The sequence below is a fragment of the Micropterus dolomieu genome, linkage group LG07 (genome assembly GCF_021292245.1).
Source record: "Micropterus dolomieu isolate WLL.071019.BEF.003 ecotype Adirondacks linkage group LG07, ASM2129224v1, whole genome shotgun sequence".
Classification (NCBI taxonomy): domain Eukaryota; kingdom Metazoa; phylum Chordata; class Actinopteri; order Centrarchiformes; family Centrarchidae; genus Micropterus; species Micropterus dolomieu.
In genome coordinates, this window is record NC_060156.1 from 11,020,517 (window position 1) to 11,039,915 (window position 19,399).

Consider the following 19,399-nt stretch of genomic DNA (forward strand, 5'->3'; position numbering starts at 1 on the left):
CGTTGCTCAGAAGTGGAAAAACACAGGGAGCGCAGCACCCCTAAACCTAGTGTCACTAAACAAATATTTAACTACCAGGTGTGGGTAATCAGTGAACGAGCTTCCCCTAGCCCAAGTCTGTAGACTATCCCAGGTGAGTTACCAACTCTCAGTAATACCCAGGTCTCACAAACACAGAAGCTGTTTCCACTGAGGATACATGCACACACAGAGTTCAAGGTTAGGACCAGCGTCAGGGCAAACCACATGGCAAAAGGTAGCTGCCCTGAATCAGCAGCAGACCAGCCTATTTGAGGGGGAAGGCACGAAGGCGGTCCTGCAGGCGGCTTGGCGATTGGAGTAGGGGTGGTGTGCCGCTCCAATCGGAATCGTCGGAGGTGGGAGGCGGGATCAACCAGGCTTGCCGAAGTCCAGCCAATCCCCCGCCTCACAGTGTAACATGCAGGGAGAAACACAGGCAGCAGTGACACACAGACGGCTGCCCTCGGCAGCCGTAACACCCACCTTTACCAGCTGCAACATTAAAGTGATTTACACTTTAATATATATAATACAATATATTATTCTGAAATGGGACATTCAGCACAATGAGCACTTCTTTTAGGGTATTGTTGTCTGTGGTTCTGAGTACTTCTTTCACCACTGGTTTAGGCTCAGCCCTTTATTTCCATCAAAGGGAAATCATTATGCTGATCAACACAATGATGTTTTAGAGAATAGTGCCCAATTGTGCAACTTGGATGCAATAGTTTGGGGAATACTTTTTCCTCTGTCAATACAACAATGCCCCTGTGCACACAGCGAGGTACATAAAGAATCATGCTTTCTATTTTGGTGTGGATTAACTTATTTGCCCTGCACAGAGCCCTGACCTCAACCTTATTGAAGACCTTTGAGATTAATTGGAGCAACAACTCAGATTTAGGCTCTACATCAGTGTCCAACCTCACTAATGTGCTTGTGTCTGAATGGGAGCAAATCTCTGCAGCCAGGTTCCAAAAGCAGAAGGCCTTCCCAGGAGAGGGGGGCTGATGTAGCAGCCTATTAATGCCCACAGATTTGGGATGAGATATTCTAAAAGCCCATGCTTTATGGATGAAATGTGTGGGTGTATATTTACTTTTGGCCATGTGGTGTATCTGTTTGGGGGAAAGAAAAGGACAGAGAGAAGAGATGGATATTTGAAGAGGGATGTCTCATCTTGAAGGAGAAAGAAAGATGACACAAAAGATTGAAGGAGCAAGAAGGAGAGCCGACGCTCTTGAAAGATGGCTGAAGACTGATAGAAGTATTTGTCATCACTGGAGAAATGATAAGAGGAGAGTTAGACGAAACAAGGGATGAGAGAGAGAGAGGCCAAGTGAAGGAGAGAGGAGAAGGGACATGAAGAGAGATGGAGAGGGGTTCAGGGGGCATAATAATGACAAAATGACAAGAGGATGATCGAAGCATGGGTCATGTTTACCCACAGGAGAGGGAGAGTGAGAGAGATGGCGAAGAGTCTGGAGGCGGGGAGGCGACAGCAGACTGAAGGGTCACTCTGTTTACGGGGAGAAGGAGAGATTGAGGGATATTGATGTGAGGAGGGAGGAGAAAGATGCGGAGAGACAGCTCGGGATGGAGAGAGGGCCTCTGGCTCGGAAAAGAGTAAGGGATGATGGGGCGGAGGAGGGACAGAAACGACGAGAGCCTTAGAGAGGGGAGATAGTCACAGAGGGAAGAGATGAAGGGAGGAAAAGGAGAATTGGGGAAAACAGAGAGAGAAGCTGAAATCCAATGAGAATATGGAGTCCACTGCACAGAGGCAGTTGTTTTATCTATTGGAAAAATGCAGGAAACACAAGGGATCCAGTCTACACCAAATGTACTGTTTTTTTATCCAGAACAGAGTCTGAAGGGATTGAAATAATACGCTGAGAAGCATGAGTGATTTATCTGTGTGTTAGAATGGAGGGGTGCAGACTGAGGGAGAGAGGTGGTAGCAGAGTTAGATCGGACTCTGTCCGGGGTTGAGAAACAAAGAGATGAAGGCATCATCTGCAGAAATTCTGTCAGACCTGGGCCTCGACTGAGAGTCAGGAGAAAATCAACATCAAGGCTCTCTAGAGAAATCCAAGAGATTTTTACTGGGCTCTTTTACATTGGGCATGATTATACGTATTTAGCACTAATTACAAGCAATTTCAATTTAGCTGTGAATGACACATCTTTGCCAAAAAAATACACAGACCAAAATGTACCAGCACAAACCTGGCTAAACATATATAAGTTCATAACTAGGGATGCACCGAATATTCGGCCACTTAAATGAATCGGCCGAAAATAGCAAAAAAAAAAACACTTTCGGTGTTCTCAAATGCACAAATACTGGATAGCAGAGGCCTAATAAGTCAAAAGTCCAAAGAAATTTTACCGAACAATTATGTTGACATGTTAGCCGTGTGGAAGCATTTTAAAGTGTCTGAGAAAGACTCAAAAATCGCCGTTTGCAGACAGTGTTCTGCTGAATTGTCTCTTAACGCATCCACTCCATCTGTGGCTGACTTCTTAGAAAAGGCAACAAACAGTCTGAACATCTTTAAGTATTTCTGTCACTCGTTTCTGAGAAGGCGATTAAGCTAGCTGCACCTAAATTAGAAGTGCGCACGTATTCAAGCCTTTATGGTAAATCCACTGAAACGGACCAGAGTGAGCTGACAGGCAGGTTAACCACTTTATCCTAGTATTAAGTATTGCAATTTGAGAGTGCTACCTAAAGAGAGGCTATGAAGTCTTCATGTTACGCGATACACATACAACATTATTTATCAAATTGGGTCGGACTTACACATGTGGATATGTGACAACGTCCGGTTTTCAAAATAAGGTGTCTATACATTATGGAAACAAGATTATTTGGATTATATTCACAGAAAGTATAAAACATATTACATGTGTATATTAAAAGTAAACATTACTATACCGTATCCTCTTGGGCCACGGACCCACCCCCCATAGTCTCTCCAAATCCTGTGGGAAACACTGAGTAAAAAGCACATTTTGACTATTGAATTTATGCAATGATAAAAAAAAAGCCAAAATAAATGGAAAAAATGTGAATGTAGTTGTTCGGCATTCGGCAAATTATTTTATTATATTTGGTTTCGACTTCGGCCAAGAATTTTCATTTCGGTGCATCCCTATTCATAACCAATTGTATTATGTGGAACTGAGGTGTGTTGCCCCCTGACAAACCAAGAGAACACCCAAACGATTGCCTGCACACTGAAATTTTTCAAAGATCAAAAAAGATCAATAAAATTATTTTAACACCTTAAAGCCAGTGATGCCAGCTCTGTGATGCCAAGAGGAGAAGATACAGTCCCATCGGTCATCATGAGGATCAGTATGCTGTGTCAGCAAAGCCCTCATACAGTTGGGACCAACCAAATTATAGCCAAAGAAAATGATAAGTGAATTAGAATCAGAATCAGAATGAGCTTTAATGCCAAGTAGGTTTACACATTCAAGGAAATTGCTTTGGTGTTATGGTGCTTAACAATGAAAAATAAACATATCAGGCAGAAATATATAAGAAAGATAAAGATAGGGATTAACCACATCTACTACAAAAACTGTTGGTAAACTTCAACGTTATGTAGCACTGAACAGAAAATAGCAGGTGGCAGATTATATGAGCACTATGAACCCACGCAGACTGAGAAAGACATGACAGTCTGGCCATTGAGATTGGTCAAGACAACACAAACCTGGCGTCTCAGAAAACACAAACAAGTCAGACAGAATCTGTCAGTTCTGCCAACAGCAAGATCTAGAGACAATGCAAGACTTCCAGTTCCTCCCACAATGCTACTTGTATGGAGACAGAGGTTCTTTACCAAAATAGAACTGAAATACCAGAGTCAGAATGAAACAAAATTCAATACTTAAAGCTACTAAAAGCTTACATAGCTGTAGAAGCAGCAAAATAAATCATAACGTGTCACAGCCTGAGGGATAAACCTGCAGAAACGGAAAACTGAGCACCTTCTAAATCTGCCCGCTCTTTGTGATTTTCATTTAATCTTACCATTAAATAAAATTATTAAACTAGATCTTGAATTCAAAGTTCTTATATTTACACTGTAAACTTTGCACAACATGATTTAGCAATACTGAAGAAAAGATTAGAGAGGGAGACGATGTGTCAGAGGAGTGACCTCTTGTCTGCAGAGAGAGAGAGAGAGAGTGAAGGACTGACTGAGAAACAGATGAGTGAGGGAGACGGTGGTGGAGAAAATGCTGAGTCACTCCTTTGGGAGGAAAATTGCGGTAATGAGCGAGGGTGAGGCAGCTAGCAGAGGGTGAGAAGAGATGAAGGGGACGAAGGGAGGAGAGGGGGAACGATGCAGCAAGGGAGGGAAGGGTGGGGTGGGGTACAGAGATGCAGGGAGAAAGAAATGAGGAAAAGAGAAAAAGAGAATAGAAAGATGAAGGGAGTGGCAGGACTGAGGTCATGCTTTTGCTATCGTTACACATATGTAGGTCATCCTTCTTTTTCTCGCCTTAAAAGATTTCGGTTTAAAGCACATCTGTTTCTTGCTGATAATAACAACACGTTGGAATGTGCCTCCAGTGTTTATGTGAGTGGGTGAGGGTGTGTTTTGTGGTGGTACAAGTCCTCCAAAGTAAACAACAGAATAGGTTGATTGTGATTTCCTTTCCCAAATGATCCATAAGAAAGTTTTTTGATCTCATACCCCTATCTGCGGCTTTACAAGTGAGTGTTTGGCTTCGATTTGGCCCAAAAATTACTTGGTTGAGGTCAAAGCATAAGTTACTCTGCATTTTTCTTATTTTCAACAAATCCTATGAAAAGACCAACGGCAACAATGCTTAAGTTCATCCCTCAGTACTCTCAGACTTCTCTTCTCTGTCAACCTCAAGCTCATTGATTCCTACTGAAGATGTACATCTTCAAAAACTGGTCATGAATATATTTTTATTTATTTAAAAAGGCTCAGTATTTTCCTTAAAACATCTGGGCACTGTAGTTTTTAGCAAACGTTACTCAAAAAGGAGGAAACATTGCAGTTGTTAGGGACTACTTTCCGATGCGGATTAATGCACATTTGGTGAGCTAGTGAGAATGTACAGCAGCAGGACAGAGTATTGACTCAAAATAAACTACAGTGCCCATGTTCATTGTAATGAACGGATATGTCACCCAATGCAATGGTGTGACTCATTAATGTGTATTAAATTTTGTTTTATGTAAGTGGTTTTTGAACAATAGATGTCTATGAAATAGAAAAAATAAGATCTATTATCCTTTGACAACACTTGTAGCATCAATTCAATGCTGGTTTTTGGTCTTTTCATGGGATTTGTCGACCATAAGAAAAATAGAGAATATCACCAGCCTTATCATTTAAGGAAAGATTGTGGTTGTGATTAAAAGAGGAATCACTTGGTTCAGACTAGGGAAAGATTGTAGTTATGTACAGTTTTTAATTTTATGTTATAGCACAAGCCCACAACTTCAGTGTGAAGTTCCTTGCAAACTGGCAGCAGTAACAGCAGTAGGCTTCACTGAAAGACTTTCGTGGAAGGACTTCTAAAGTCACGGGTTTTTAATGTTTAGCTGTACTGGGCTCAGAAACTATTCATTGATATTCATGACTTTCATGTGGCTTATGTTCCAGGTGTATTAGCTTAACTTTAGAGTTTTCATGTGACAATACTTTGCTACAATGTAAAGTAGTGAGTGTACGGCTTGCATAACAGCGTAAATTTGCTGCCCCCTCAAAATAACACATCACACAGCCATTAATGTCTAAACCGCTGGCAACAAAACTAAGAACACCTCAAAGTGAATGTCCAAATTGTGCCCAAAGTACAACTGATCAAATTATCTTTACTGACTTTGTCAGTGTCAAAGTTACAACCAAGTCTTGTAGTTGTGATACCCATCATCTTGCTATACATCTGTGAAAATGACAGCAGCATGGAGAAATGTAAATCCAATAGTTGGGCACAGAAGGATGATGTCACTTTGATCTTTCATCCTCATACAAACCAGCTGAACTTCATCACACGTGTGGTGTGTGGAGAGTGGTGCTCTCTCATTTAACTGTTAATGACACCATTAAAATTGATATAGTGCACTAGAATTTGTTTAAAAGCATCTGGCAAGGAAGAAATAACAATCAACCCTAAACTTACAGTAAACAGTAGTAGTGTTCATTTTTAAATGTTAAAGGTATTGAATTTCCAGAATACACAGTTTACACAAAATCTTGGGGCATTTCCACCTTCCACCAAAAGACCTCCAATGGCCAGGAAAAAAACAGGGAAGACACATGGATACCAATGCGATCACCTTCTTCCCGTTGTAAAATATTTTCTCCCCCTCTGCTGCAGCCTGTGCTATGTCAAACTATATTTGGTACCTAAGTTAAGTTAGCATGTCTTGGTATCAGCTGTTAGTACAAATAAATATTTCACATATGCTTAACGCACACATACACTGACTCACAGTGGGCTGCACTGCTTTCAGTGGGCTCAGACATTCAGGCAGGTGGCACCTCTGACCACACTACAGTCAGTGATGTCAACACAGGTGTTTTGCCATTGCTTATTAAAAACACCTGCCTCATCGCACCACTAGGGTTTGGCCTAAAGAGTCTTAGATATGTCAAATTTCCATTATAGTTATGTAATGCTAAATCACAATCTACAATATAAACATACACAATAAAAAGTGTGCCCTGCGGTATTTTACACCGTGGTCTGCTTGACATGATGTCAGATAACAGTATCTCTGAAAACTAGGGTCTCTGGTTATGGTTCAAAGTCAGAAACTTTTGTCTTTCTTGTGAACACATCGTGCAGTAAGTATAGTTTGATTGGCTCTCATCTCAGTTTTCCAAATCATTTGGTAAAATGCCTTTTTAACTGAGTTGTTTATCTGAAAAGGCCCATTGTGCTCTCCATATTTTCAGCTCATCTAACTCATGATATAACATACACATAAAATACGATCTTAGAAGTTAGAGACATTTAATGAAACTGACATTTATAAAAACATATTTTGGTAACACTTTCTATGAAGGTCATTGTTATAATGACTTATGCATATATTTATAACATATAATATATAACAAATAATGCGTCCATAACACATTATAACAATTGTTATGATCACTTACAAACATGCATTAGGCGCTATAGCAAAGTTCATAACGTATTATGACCTGTTGATGTTTTATAACTAATAGTAATACCAGGTTGTATCAATGTGCGGCATGAATCTCCGACAATGTTCCATAGTACATTATAACCACCGACTCTGCCTCGTTATGAATACACTTTAGTCAGCCTTTAGAATTAGTGATATAAAATGGAATAATAGCTTATAGTAATGTTTGATGTTATATAGCATGTCTTTGTTTGCTTTAAGTAAAGTGTTAAAATGTCCATCCCTGTATAATATATTACAGGTGGACATAATACCATATGAACTTTAATTGTCCACTGTATCTGTTAGGGCCTGTCCATAGGCTCGCCTTTCATCTGTGAAAACATCTGAGCCTCTTCTTACATGATGTTATGGTCGGCAACAGGTCTTATCTTCTCAGGTCCGCCCTGAGAATGAGTGTCTTTGATGTAATTATGTTGTGTTTTTGTGCTAAACTGCAAAATGTTCAAAATTCATACAGATTGTTCATAAAGTGAAGAAACATAAAAGTTGTTTTCCTGCGCAAAATGTGTGTCACTTTACTTAAAGCAAACAATAACATGTTATAAGGTCTTATAATTAGTTCATATGGTATTATGTCCACCTGGTCGGAGATTCTTGCCGCACATTGATATAAACTGGTATTACTATTAGTTATAAAACATTAAATCAAAAGGTCATAATACATTATGAACTTGGCTATAGCGCCTAATGCATGTTTGTAAGTGATCATAACAATTGTTATAATGTGTTATGGACGCATTATATCGTGTTATAAATATATGCATAAGTCATTATAACGATGACCTTCATAGAAAGTTTTACCCATATTAAGTATGTGTGTTTGTGGACCCCTTTTCTGCTATGTAATGACTGTGTTATTACATGTAGTTTGACTGGTCCTGACAAGCAGTGATTGTGTGACGTTTGTGATTGTTGTGATTGTGTTTATTTTTCACCTCATCACCTCCCAGTATTACACAGTAAGTTGTAAAGTTTATTTTCATCACTCACTTTAGTGCCTTGCACAAGATAATAAGTGTAAGGAAGATGCAGTAATTGGTTTCTTTTTTATTTCACGTTTCGTTTTTTGACGCTGGAAAAGAATTGAGCCATTGTCCGCTTGTCACAACAGCAGACTGCAGAAACAGCCTGGGGAATATTTTGAACAAGGGAGCTCTTTTCAGTTGTGTTGCAACTAAGAAGTGTGACATAACTCAGAAACAATCCTTCCTACTCTTTCTGTTTCTCACTGTAGGCGTAATAGTGTCTCATTATCACAGTGGATGCATCACAAGACACAGTGTTTTAATCTGCCTCATTTCAAGACCAAGATTTCTACTAAAAAACAGATGAAGTCAGTGCTGGTGGTGGGAACCATGGTCAAAGGTTAAAGGCTGAATCCTGTGTCACAGTAGAACCTGAGGCAAGAGAATACGTTTTGAATTTTCCCAACTTGAAATGTTTGGGAGCGCTTGATCTGCCGAGCATATTGAAGTCGGCAGCAGCCAGTGAATCTGAATCAGTTTTGTAAGTAGAGTTGGCAGGCAGACTCCTCTGTTTGTCTGTCTGTCTAAATATGAGACGAGCCCTTCAGGGGATATTTTCTCCCCTATCCCCCTCCTCCATTTTCTTTTTGGGTCTCACTGTCGTTATCCCCTCTCTCATCCCTCTTCCTCTCGTCAACTTTCTGTCTTTCTTGCTTTCTTTCTTCTGTTCATTCCTTTGTTAGTTTGCTCGGTGATCCTTTGTTAAGTCGGTTCTTCTCTTAAATACCATTTTTCATCTGTCCTTAATCGCTCTAATCTATATGCGTGTGACGCTCAGAGACAGATACTATTTTATTCTACAAAAAGCCCAACCTTTTCTGTGATGACCTGCAAAAGCCTCTTGACATGTCATGACAATCTTATTTGTAACATAATGCATTTCCTGCAGTTGGGGTTGGGGTAAGTTATTTTGTTTGAATTTATGGAAAGGTTTAGCTCATGATTACAGTCTGGCAGCAAAACATAATCATGAGATGAACTTTACTGAGTACATATGCTTCAAATCCGAATTGAAGTTTTTATTTATATAACTAAGATTAGGGTTTGGGCTTAAAGCGTTTGCTGTCTAGAGTGAGAAAGATGAGAAATTCTGACAGTCATTTAACACATTCGCTTGCACGCCATATTTATCAACATCATCCTTTGCCCTTTCACATATTCATACGTTGGACATGAACATGGCTCTTTCACACACAACATCATGTTGTGATAATTATCATCATGACTGTAGTGTACAGACATGCATAAACATCTAGCACACACACACACACACACACCACCCACCAGTAGTGAGTTGAGTCAGAACCCCCTTAGGTTTGCTGACTCAAAAAACCTCCCTGTTAAATCTCTGATGGCATTGCCAGCACTGCACACACACACACACACACACAAAGGGGATATATGGCAAATGTTGATGTGCCCAGATTAATCGCACTATGCACACAATCCCAGAATGACATGCACACACCTAATATAGTATGCTAGAATACATCACAGTTATGTATTAAGCATACACACTGACACACACACACACACACATGCACACACACACTGACACACATTCATGCATGAACACATACTATACACGGCGCGTAGTGTTTTACACATGCAAGGAATTTGCTTTTGTGATGAGGTGCTACACGTAGACAGACATACAGTTGACATAAATACATGTAGAAATATATAAATGTGGATTAAACAATGCAAGTTATAAAAGAATAATAAGAGACCCAGGTCTTGTTGATGAGGCTAGCTGCTGATGGGAAGAAGCTGTTTTTGTGGTGAGAGGTTTTGGTCCTGATGGTCCGCAGCTTCCTGCCAGAGGGGAGAGTCTGAAACAGTTTGTGTCCGGGGTGGGAGGAGTCAGCTGCAATCTTTCCTGCTAGCCTCAGAGTCCTGGGGGCGTACAGGTCCTGAAGAGAAGGAAGATTGCAGCCCATCACCTTCTCTGCAGAGCGAATGATATTCTGCAGCCGGCCCTTGTCCCTGGCAGTGGCAGCAGCGTACCAGATGGTGATGGAGGAGGTGAGGATGGACTCAATGATGGCAGTGTAGAAGTGCACCATCATTTTCTTTGGCAGGCTGAACTTCTTCAGCTGCCGCAGGAAGTACATCCTCTGCTGGGCCTTCTTGGTGAGGGAGGTGATGTTCAGCTCCCGCTTGAGGTCCTGTAAGATGATGGTGCCCAGGAAGCGGAAGGAGTCCACAGTGGCGACGGGGGAGTCACACAGGATGATGGGGGAGGGTGGGGTGGGGCTCTTACTAAAATCTATGATCATCTCCACTGTCTTCAATATGTTGAGCTTCAGACTGTTCTGGCTGCACCAGGTCACCAGATGGTCAATCTCCCACCTGTAGGCGGACTCATCCCCACCTGAGATGAGCCCAGTGAGGGTGGTGTCATCTGCAAACTTCAGTAGCTTGAAGGACTGGTGACTGGAGGTGCAGCTGTTGGTGTACTTGGGGAAGAGAAGAGGGGAAAGAACGCAGTCTTGAAGGGAACTAGTGCTGATGGTCCTGGAGTCAGAGACATGTTTTACCATCTTCACGTGCTGCTTCCTGTCCGTCAGGAAGTCTGTGATCCACCTGCAGGGGGAGTCAGGCATGCTCAGCTGGGAGAGCTTGTCCCGCCGCAGGGCTGAGATGATGGTGTTGAAAGCAGAGCTGAAATCCACAAACAGGATCCTGGCGTAGGTTACTGGGGAGCCCAGGTGCTGGAGGATGTAGTGAAGGGCCATGTTTACTGCATCATCTACAGACCTGTTGGCTCTGTAGGCAAACTGCAGGGGGTCCAGGAGTGGGTCTGTGATGGATTTTAGGTGGGACAACACAAGTTCAAAGGACTTCATAATGTGAACAGTGTTTTCTGTAGATCTATTGTACATCTAGTGTTTTTTGTAATTCTTAAAAATGTTTTTAGCCATGCAGCAGTAGCGGCGTAGCTCTAAGAATGGCAATGGAAGTCTGTCTTTTCATCACCCAGAAGTATCTCAAAAACTACTGTATCAGATGGATTGTCAGACGATCAATACTGCTGACTTTGGTGATCCCCTGACTTTTCCTCTAGCGTTACCATGAGTATTGACAGCTATTGGATGGGTTGCCAGGAAATTTGGTTCAGACATTAATGTGCCCCAGGATGAATTGTTTTGCTTTGGTAATGCCTTAACTTTTCAGCCATGCGGTTACAAGTGTATAGCTTGAGGGCTACGTCTGCTAGGAGCGTATTTGCCATATCAGGGGCCTGTGAGACGTCTGAAAAAGGCAGCCAAAAGCCTCCTGTGAAGACAAGCCATAAGTACAGCTCACAGAGACGCTTGACTGGTTGTAGACTTTTAGTCTACACTATATATACAGAGATGAAACTTACCTAACAGTGTGTAGGACAGAGATGACTGTCGATGACGGTTTATAATCATCAACTCTTTCAGTTAAAGTCTTGTTAAATATGCGCGACAGCTTGAATACTGGATGACTTGGTCAGCATGGATGTACAAGTCTCGTAGTCAACATGCAGTTCACACGACACAACATGGCAGCTGGCCACTTACAACATTCACAAAACAAATTATGTACATGCATTGCCGTCCAAATGCTGTTGTGTACATGTATTGCTTGTATTTAGTAGTTTGTGCTACACACATAATTTTAATTGGTGCTTGTTGGTTTCATTTCTGCTTTCATGCTGCCTTCACTTCTCATCGGCAAAATCATCTGCAACTGTTCAATAGTGATCACATTCAACTGAAAGCTGTTGTGGAGCCTTCCACCCCTGAACATCAGAGTCAATCATTACGTCATGTCATACATAAGGGAACACAGAGCTCCTCAGTGTGACTTTGTGAAGAGAAAGCCACAAGACCTGGTCAGCGACAAGTCGGGGCTTGCTTAGTGTCTGCAGTCTATGAAGTGAGCTTGAAAGTGTTTTGTTTGATGGCGTCAGAGTTATGGTGTCAGAGATTAAATAAGTTCCTTTTGCACGCAATCAGGAAAAGGATCTCGTGTCCGGCTAACAGCAGATTGTTTTGGTTTGGTTTTATATCATATAATAATATACACATCACACACTTGTTCAAATATACATTAAAGAAACACAGATCACATACTTAATAGAGTATGGGACCCGGATATGAGGGGATCCTGACTGCTGGTCATACAGATGGTCACACAGATTCACATTCAGGCACATGCATGATCATACACAAACACAAGCTCACATAATCTGCATTTTTAAGTCCTCTTCCATTATTTGCTATTTCACCCTTCACCCTTTATTTATTTCGCAGCTTCTTCAGCACACTATATAATCTACATACTGCGCTGACGGTATACTGCAAATTACACTCTGGCTTCAGCTGCAAACATTTACAAACTGCCTTTAATATATGTGCGATAAGATATAAACATCACAGCTTTTCTGCAAGTCACTGCAGAAGAGATTTTCATCATTGTCCGTGCCAATGATGTAAAAGTATTTTAACATTTAAGCCAGAGCATGCACAAGGGGAAGAGGGTATATTTAGTATATCTGATACTCTCTATAAGTCATTGTGCAGAGATGATAATCGCTTCAGTGACTTTAATATAAATGTAGGTTCTGACAGAGACTAGGGAATAAGAAGACATCACCATAACTGGGGATTGATATTATCCTGCCTTTATTGTGAGTCTGAAATGGCAGCCCCTGTCTTCCCATTTCCTTTAGTCGATACTCTTTCTCTTCTTTTTCTTCCTCCCTCCTTCTGTTTCTCTTCTGTTTTATTCTGTCTCCCACCCTGCCTTCCGCCCCCAAAGAATATAAAATTGAGATTACATTAGCAAGACCTCCTTTTTTGTCTCTCAGAGGAGAAGAGCATAATTACTGTGCCTGGGCCTTCGCAAGAGTCCCTCGGCCCTTATTGTGTTTTAAGAAACCTAATTTTCACTGCAGCACTGCCACACTTCAGGGAAAAAATGAAAATGCTTCTGTTGTGTTTTCAGAAAGTTAATTTATAGGCGGGATTATAGAATAAGTGTTTGACATGTCATAACAGCGGAGGGATCTTTAGAAAAGGTAAAGCTTTCTGTAATATGTGTCCTGAAGTATAACTGTAACATAAAGAACAAATCGTTACCTGTGTTTTTTTTTATTAAAAGAAAACCTGTAAAAATTTTCTTTGACACCTGAATGTATTTTTTGAAACAGTAAAACGCAGTCTCTGATGCAAGCCTTCTGCCTCCCTGAGACTGTGTTTTACTACGGCTTCCTGATAGTAACCAGCTCTCCCTGTGTCGTGGTGTCTTTTATTGCTCCCACACCAAACTTTCTCTTTCATCTTTTATTATGGTTCCTTCTCCTCGTAGATATTCTAGTCTTCTTCTCTTTTATCTGTTTTTTTATCTGACTCATTCCATCTCTCTCCCTCTCTCTCTGTCTCACACACAGGCACATATAACACACTGGGTGCAGAAATATCCTCCCTAATGATATACAACAATATCTAGAACCAGCTCACACACATAAAAACACACATCCATCTATGCATACAGCACAGACACAGAGAGAGAGAGCGAGAGAGAGAGAGTGAGAGAGAGAGAGAGAGTATGAGACAGGCCCTCCGCCCTCAGAGTTCTGCAGCTTATGATAATGTTTGTCTCTTCCAATTAGGCACTTCTATCTCTGTAATGTTTTCCACCCTCTTGCACTCTTTTTCCTCTTCACTCTGTCCCTTTTTTCCCCTCTGCGATTGTCTCTCTCTACTCGGCCTCATTCGTTCTTTCTTTCTCTAAGCCCCGCTATCAGCCTGTAACCTGTCTCTGACACAAAACAGATGTCTCTCCATCCCCTCCTTCCTCCCTCTATCTCTTCCGGCTCCTCCGTCCCTCTGTCCTCTCACTTCATCTTTACCGTACCTTCAGTTCTCAGCACTATATCTGTGTCTGCCCTTTTCTTACTGCCTTCTTTTCTGTCCTCCAGTCTGATTTTGTCTATTTTATGTCTCGTAGTCTATGTTCTGACATTTCTTTTACCTCTGTATGATGGAATAGCATCAGCAGTGTAATGATTTCCAGAGGACCAAGTGCTCAGACAAGTATTGTTTGACTCTCTTTGTCAGCAACGTTATTCATGATCAAACAAAACACTCTAATAAATCATTGTTAGTTTACCACTTAAAGTCGCTGTTGTAACTGTGGTTCTACACTTAGTGATCTTTTTTTCCCCGAGCCATCTCCCTTTACTCTTTCTCTCTGTGAGCTTGTTTTTCATACAACGTTGATTGATCAGAGATCCACTTACATTATAGAATAATTTACCCTTCCTTTCTGTTTCTTTGCTCTAGAGAGATGAACACATACATTAGTTCATTATATCCATCCATTTATCCAACAACGACTATACAACCATCTGTCCATATCCATCATCCTTCCATTCAGATTGTTCCAGCATTATTGTTTCCTGCTCAAGATACTGCTGACCATCCTCCTAAGAGGCTCATAAATCAGCTGTGTTTGTTTCACGTATGGCAGACTTACATCTGCCTATTTATTGCTTTGTAAATCCTCTTCATACTTGTTTGTTTATACATGCACTCCTTTATTCCGCCTTTTTTCGATCCTATTATCCTCCGCTAATCTTTTCCATCCCAGATCACCTAAGGCGAGCTCACCTGCTACAGAATGGAGAGAGTCTCATTATCTCTGCCACCTGATGAGTGTGTGTGTGTCAGTGTGCATGAGCAGTTGTGTGTCTCTGTTTGTTGCTGTGGGGTTTTTGGGTGGGATGGAAGCAGTTGCGTGTCTCTTTTTGTTGCTGTGGGGTTTGGGGGTGGGATTGGCCATATGTACATAGTGCATTGTGTGTGTTTGTGTTCCGCTTGTCATCCCAAGAAAGGGTGGTCAGCTCGCAGCTGCTCTACATTTTATGTCTATAATTACAGGGTGCATGTGGAAGAAAATATTGCACTAAACTAAGTGTTATCCACGCGAGTGTTTATGTGTGAGTGTAAATGTTTTTGCATCCCGGGGTGTTAGACACATTTTCAAAATATGACATGTTCAGTTACAAAATCAGCAGTTCTTTAGCCATGAATCAACCCAAAATTGCATTGCAGACTTATTTCTGAAGGTTCTCCCACACACACAAGAGCATTAGTTTGTTTTAATGGGCCCAGGTCCCAGTGTGACACTGAATTTATTCAATCTGGTGAAAGTTTAAGGGTTTCTCTTCTAAATCACCGAGTTCAAATGACAATAGAAACACTCCCCTCTGCAATATTTCCAGGCACCCATCCCTCCATCCCTCCATAAATCCAAGACTTCCTATTTGCCGAATTCAGCTAAGTTTATTGCAGAGGAACTTTGTTGAGCTCTTTCACAGGGCTGGGATTTCCCAAATCCACCTCGACATGATTCAGTGAGCAAATCATCAACACTAACTGCCCTCATGGATTCACACCTGGTTCCAAGATTGTCTTAATCATCATTAAACAGGAAATAGGCTTACTTTATGAGAAACATGATAAATGGCCAAAAAATGCATCTAGAGCTGAAAATTCTGTGGATGACATCTAATCGGCCTGAATTTCCTCTTTGTGATCAATGTGTTTATCTGGTATATAACGATAGAACATAGTTAATGTCATATCAAATATTGCTTGATATTCAGCAAACATACCACTGATTAAATTAGGTTTTTAAGCAGTGAAACTTACATTACATTACATTTACAGTAAAGCTATAGTATGTAACAATGTAATAAGTAGTTTCAGTAGCAGTAGGAACAATTCTTGTGCAATAATCCAGTAACTCTGCCTCTAATCAGCCACCTGTTTACTGGCTAACACTGATTATTTACTCACCATTCTCTATTTCAGTGCTGTTTATGCTGTTATATTCTCATATTGTAGATACTGTATACCAAATCCACCTATCTCAAGTCATTACTCCTGCACAAAATACTTACACTATGCTTCATTGCACTGTGTATATGTGCATGTATATGTACCTGTATATCACATCCATCTCCGCCATGTACATACTCCTGCATCCTTTGCACTCTGCTCACTGCACTATTTGTCAATATGTCTATATTGTTTTTGTTCATAGTGTGTATATTTGTGTTGTCTACACTGAAGTCTGTGTTTGATTTTATCTTATTTTTATTATTGTGATTTTGTATTTTTGTATGAGTAAGCACATCGTGAGCAATGTACAATCCAGAGTCAAATTCCTCGTATGTGTACACATACCTGGCAATAAAACTGATTCTGATTCTGATTCTGATTCATACTGCACATTGCCCCCTGAAGTAACAATCACTGAAGCTAACCCTCTTTAGTGGAGTAGTGGTGGAGGTTGAGTGATAATTTATTTTGATTATGTATAGCCATGTAAAGCAATTACATGAATCCATTATCTATTATCTAATTTAAATTCTGCAATGACATGAATGAATTTCATGTTGCATGCTGAGAGATCATTATATGATGTATTATCATACATTTTAAATATTACATCTTGAATAATTCCACATTAGGACTTTTGTTAAACCTCTCTTTAAACACTTAATGTTGTCACAAATGTGTCCATGAGTTCTGTATCGTGCAATAATGAATTAAAAGACACTACCAGAGTATGTCTTGTTTCCTTTAGGGGAAAATACTTTGCAGGTTAATTTATATTTATTTTTGTCTCCAAAAATCTCCAGATCTGAATTAGTAGACCTTCAAGTATGAAGATGATTGAATAATGCAGTTAATTCTGAGTTGCTCTTTGGGGCCAAAACACAACACTGATGCTCTTATTACAGAAACTATAGTCTATAGTCCGATTTTGAGCAGATGCATCATAATCTGTCTTTTTGTCAGGTTTGTATTCATCCATTGGCCTCTTGACAGTCTGGATTTAGGTTCATAAACAAAGCAATAAAGCAATAATTAATTGAAAGAATAAATTAAGCAACCCATTTCAAGTTTGGTGATTGAGTGAAGCTAAGCTGTAGTTGCCTTGGGATGTTTTGGTCAGATCAAAGATGTAACAGCTGAAAAGATTCTTTTGTAGCTGTATATACCTCAATAAAGACTAACAAACACAGTATGTCATCTCGTTTGAGGCGCTGACAAACCTCACAGCTTAAGATTTGTTCAAACCAGCTGTTTAACTCTCCGCAAAGAATATCCATCTGTCATCCACAGTTTAACTGTAATTTTGCTCCGGGAGTCACTCATAGTCACTCGTAGGTATCCTTTCCATGGTGTTGTTAGACACCTGGTAAAACAGTCTGAGTCTGTCGGCAAAAAGAAGCACTTTTTGTGGACCTAATGTTGATAGGCATAATTGCCCTAAAGCAATACTTGCAGCCACTGTAGCCCATTCGCGGCTGCCGGCAAAAGACATCTACTGCACGGATTCCAAAACCTTTTGTACCTACTAGTCATTTTGACACCAAAATATGTGAAAATAGGGCTCAGCAGAATAATACAGAATGTATTCTTTAACGCAAAGTATTGCACAGTAACTGGGCCCCTGCATATGTGCATTAATGTGTGTGCATGTATTTGTGTGTCCTGTAGAGATCCAGTTTCCAGGCCTGGTAAAAGTAGGCCAGCGTGTTATCCCATGAGTCAGCCTTTTCTCTTGAGTAAGGAGACTCCCTGATATGACAACATCATTAACAGCTGACCAACACACCCTATCAGACGGTCACTCATACACACACACACGCACACAAACACACATTTTTGTTTTAACTTACACATGCAAGTACTATTACATATACAGTAGTTGAACACACAAACCAATATAGTATAAAACTCCTGTAACACATGCAGCTGACCCGCCGCATGTGCACCCAAACACACCCAAAGTCTGCTCTCAACAGTATTTTGTGATGGATACTGTAACCGTTTGTCTCCCCTGGTGTAATAACAAGATGCTGAGGTCAGTGAATCTCAGTTGAATTCAAATTAATGCTGACATGAAACTTGCTGAACTCAGTGATACTGAACTGAGCTTAGCTCTTGTTTTGAGTGACTGGATTACTTGCTGATTTGGTTTTTACACAAGAAGTTGCTGGTCAGTGCATGAAAACTACACATTTTCACGTGGCCTTTTATTGTGGTCAGCCTAAGGCACACCTGAGCAAGACCCAATGCTGTCTGATCAGCATCTTCATATGCCACGCCTGTGAGGTGAATGGATTATCTCGGCAAAGTAGAAGTGCTCACTGACACAGATTTAAACAGATTTGTGAACAATATTTGAGTGAAGGGGCCTTTTGTGTACATAGAGAAAGTCTCAGATCTTCAGCTCATGATGAATGGGGGCAAAAACAAAAGTGTTACGTATATAATTTTGTTCAGTGTAGTAACATCTGCTGGACCTGACTGAACAAAACACTGACACATTACTCTTAAAGATGCAATTTAAACTTTAAAGACACTGCGACACTGGATCAATGCAGATACAATGTCCCAGTTTCATAAAAGCAGAATCGAGATAGCACAGAGGCAAGCTCATCAATCATTTATCGTTCTTCAGTATGTATTTAAAATGTATTCAAACACTATTTTGCCCTTGTGTTAATTAAATGGGACTGAGCTGAACAACACTGAGGATAAGTTGCCTCTGTTCTTGCTAAGCTGTTGTTGTAGAACAATTATGGACTGGATGAATTATTCCTCAGCTGGGTCCAGAAAAATCCTAAATGTGTAAGTGCACCGCATTATCCATCCATCTCCCATTAATTTATGTGAGTGCTAATAAGAAATGGTGGATCACATCAGAACATTCTCAATCACAAACCGCTGCTCTATCATGAAGCATTTCAACTCAGCATTATTGCAAAAACAGTTAAAATAGGTCAAATGTGCAATGAAGACACAGCAAATCCTTTCTCAGCATGCAGGCTGGTCAGTCTGCTTGAGGAACAAAAACACATCCCTAATGAAACTGGACTTGAATGAGGTATTTTTTAACACTAACTTGAGCCGCTGATGGGTTTAAACACTGCTGTAAACACAGCCTGTATTAAGCTGTGACATCACTGCGTGAAGTATGTGCAGTGAGATGTGTTTTGAGTATATGTTGCTGAGAGAGATTGTTGATGTTGAGTATTTCTCTTTCATTTTTGTACAGCAGGTGAACTAGTGTA